Source organism: Ixodes scapularis, unplaced genomic scaffold (assembly GCF_016920785.2).
Source record: "Ixodes scapularis isolate PalLabHiFi unplaced genomic scaffold, ASM1692078v2 PGA_scaffold4__175_contigs__length_147842914, whole genome shotgun sequence".
Lineage (NCBI taxonomy): Eukaryota > Metazoa > Arthropoda > Arachnida > Ixodida > Ixodidae > Ixodes > Ixodes scapularis.
Genome location: NW_024609879.1, coordinates 11,932,247 through 11,936,275, shown reverse-complemented (window position 1 = coordinate 11,936,275; position 4,029 = coordinate 11,932,247).

Here is a 4,029-nt window from a genome sequence, read left to right as displayed (position 1 = left end):
CAAGCGTACGATGCTGCCAGGAAGTTCGCAGGATTTCGATGGTTGTCTGTAAAGAGCCACGACGTCAGCAGCTTAAAGCGCGGGCAATTTAAGCTTATGTACAACCTCGTTTAGCATCGTCGTCAGGTCTTCATTTTATGCTGCTGAAATAGTTTGTATTTTGGGATTTAGACGCCTGCTGCGCCATTCGAGGTCGTAAGCCTTGCACTTTAAGGCTTCCTTTCCTTTCCTTTTACCGTCCTTTCGATGCATCTCATGTCCTTTTTTGGATGAATGATTTCATGACCATGGTTTCGTACCTCATATAGTTGCTCTCCGTAGTCTTTTCTCAGCGATTTTATTGTCATCTGGACACTACCAACCTTCTTCTTGCCACTTTGAACACTTTCGAGCCTTGCATTCATGCAGAGAATCACGGTTGACACGTCAATGGCAATCTCTTGTTTACTATTATTTTCCCACTTTTACGCTATTAGATAGCCTTGTTTTTCCTCAACGCCAGAGCAGTCGCTGAAGTGATAACCATGGAGGCATTACACACAATTCCCTAAAACCCTATAGTCTCGCGTTACAAAACAAGCCGGAGTCATTAGTAGGATCGGATATTTCAAGGAATCAATGTCACCTAACAATAAAAAAAATAAATTCACAGTAACGTTTACGTTTGCAGCTGGCGGCAAATTGTACATGCCCTGTGGTACTCAGAGCAGAAGTAATGCACACCTGTGTGATGAACTACAAGTTGTTACCACTGCACAAATGGTCGCCAACGACTACGGTGACCGCTGCATCGGAGAGTTCTTTTACCCATTTCTAGATGAAGAATATGATGTCTAACGCTGCGACCTCTGGGCTGAGTTGGCGAGATGCCGGCGAAGGTGAAAGTGATGAAAGTAGTCACGCAGCAGTGCCTTGAGATGACGTAATGTTCGCCTCGCGCAGCGCAGGGACGTGTGTTGTATCCTGACTGATTATTTTATTAGTACTTCCTCTTTTTTTATGCTAAATCTCCTTTTTTCGTCCTCGTCGACTTCACTCAACAATAAAGACAGTCTGATATTGGCCACCGCGGCGTTCGGTGGCACATTCCCGAGGTCCACCAAGGACACCACCGAGGACACCACAAACCTTTTTGGCGACGAGGATGGAGGGATTCGAACTCAAGCCGCCTCCAGACTTCTTGGACAAACCAGGGACTCAAAACATTCCATAGGAGCGATGGATTTCGCTTTTCGACTGCTTTATGGGAGTGTATGGTGCCCTTCAACTATCCCCGGAACGCCGCCAATACCTGCTCCGCCACTGCCTAAGATTGGAAGGTCGACGGATATTCGACACCCTGCCTTCCTCCCGCGCTGTCGCTGTGCCGTCGCAAGCAACGACGTCAGCGGCAGCCAGTTCTCCTGCCAGTTCTTCAGTCGTTGCTACACCGACGAGAAGAGACGTATACAAAGAGGCTGTAGATTCCTTCAGCGCACACTTCCAAAGATCATGCAACATCAGCCTTGAGTGCCACCGATTTCGCCGGCGCTACCAACGTCCGGGAGGGTCGTTGTCAGATTACTTAACTGATCTTAGAGCATTGGCAGTTCTGATCAACTTTGGTCCTCAACAGGACGAGAACATCCGAGAACAGTTCACAGCTGGGGTGCTGTCAACTCAAGTTCGTGAACGGCTACTTCTCGACAGCAATCTCCCCTTCGACCAAGCCGTTCAAATCGTCCTCAACATCGAGAGGAACAAGGCCGAGGCCAAGGAGCTGACCATTGCCACAGAACAGCAGTCGACATGCCACGTCGTTCATAACGTTCAGAAGGTCGACTACCACCGACAGTTGCCTCGCGGAACTTTGTCCTCCCGTAAGCCGTTGGGACGGGACTTTCCACCTCAGTGCAATACGCGGCACAGTTCACCGTTCCATCAAGCGTCAAGTGAGTACGCTTCCTCTACGTCAACTAGATCGACATACCACGCTCTGACATGCCATGACCAGCGCTTGGTTCCCTCAAGGGCATTACCGCAAAATTACCGCACCTTTCAAAAACAAACGTCCATGCGCCGCGAGACGAACTATCGCGACGATAGAAAATGCGCGAACTGCGGGTATGGTATTGAGCACTGTCAAAGCTATGACACTTGTCCGGCACGAGGAAGAACGCGCAACGGCTGCGGCCGATTCGGGCATTTGCATCGCATGTGCCGCAGCACACGTAAGCCCTTACGCCGTCAGGACGGCGTTCAAATTCAGAAAATCTTTTCAGACGAAGAAGACGAACAAGTAGTTCTCCACGTGTCTACGCCTTCCCGAATGGGAATATATATCACCGTCAGGTAGGCCTCTACAGTTCCTCCTGGATACAGGTTCCTCAGTGTGTACGTCGAAAAATGCATTTTTAAAAAGTTCTTCACTAGTGATGCGAAGATCGTCCCACCGCCGGTGACCCTGCTTAATTATTCCTGGCAACGTATCGAGGTACTGGGAGCCTTCTCCGCGTCAGTAAAATTTAAGACACGTTCAGCGAAAACTCTCTTTTGCATTGCGAATACTGGAACGTTGTTGATGAGGATGGATGCCGTGAAAGCTTTGGATCTACAAATTCAAGGGTCCACAATGAGCTGCTTGTACACGGAGGCCGATGAATCAGTAGAAACGTGCCCAAATAGTTCCGAGAGCCCTCCTTAACAGCACGAGGGGCCGTCGACGCTGCATTCAAAACCGTCTACCCACCTCACAGAGAAAGACGAGTCATCAGAAGCTATAGAAGCTGCATACAGGTTGCGTTTGCGATCCCAAAAGGCTTCGTCTTTTTCGAAAGTTTTGACGCCGATAGCTTCCGATTCCAACACCACGCAACCTTCACCGACTCGACCGGGCCTCCCGACGTCTTTGAATGACTTCGGTCATCTTTTCACCTTTATTTATATTGTGCAAAGAAATCTTTCTTCAAAACTCAAAATAATCTTATGGCTTGACTATTTAACGCACACAAAAACGTAGTTTGCTGAATTATTTGATATTGGGCAGACTAAATAGGCGTAATTTTTCATTTTCATACAAAATAGAAAATAATTGTAAGTTTGGAGGACTTTTCTGAAATGAGAAAGGTACAAGCGGTAAATTCTTATTGTTTTTAAAAATATAAATAATTGAAATGGGAGAAGCAAAGTGGCTGATCCGCTGCCGGTCGGGCTGTGTACGTCTGACCTTCTCTTTTCTTTCATACAATGTTATGCACTTTGGTTTTTCAACACTCTTCAAAGTACGGTTGCTACGCTTTAATGACTACATCTGCATTCCCCTGACTTTTTAGCAACTCCCGAAAAACATTACACCACAATCTAGGAATAATACCTAAGCTGCTTATGTAACATTTAGAATGTTTCAAAATATTTGTTACAAAATGTCAAACCATGTTTTTTTAATAAAAAGTCATTAAGTTCCGGATGTGTTTTCGTCATGCGTTATAATACACCAATGGTTTCAAAAATTGCGAACTGAGCTCTTCCTAGTGAATATAAATCTGGTGATTTACGCAAAAAATATTGTAGCACACAATTTAACAGACCACCTATTTAAACGTCTCGAGAATATGTAACTAATTTTCTATAATTCCGCAATTTTTACTTGATACCTTTTATGTACAGCTAGATAGTAAAACAACATTTCAGTAAATAGCAACATTAGAGAGTTTTAGTAGACCGTTTTCGGTTTCCCGCTCCGCTCTATCGAAAGCAGAGTTGCCATCGCGCATGCGCGACCCGCTCTGGGATTTGAGCGTGGAGCTTCAGCTCCGATATCGTTGCCATTTTAAGAAGTACGTTCCACTCTCAGTAAAGGTTCAGTAGATGGCGCTTTTCTGGAAAGGTGGGTGCTCGCTATTTGAAATCATGCTTGGGAGCGCGCTTGACCCTTATGAACCTCGCTGCACTAAGAAGCTGCGCAGACTTTGTTTGAAAAGGCGTCCCCCAGAAAACGTTTCACGGTGGTCAAGAACCTCTGGCTGCTTCGAGAAATCGCTGGCCGCAATC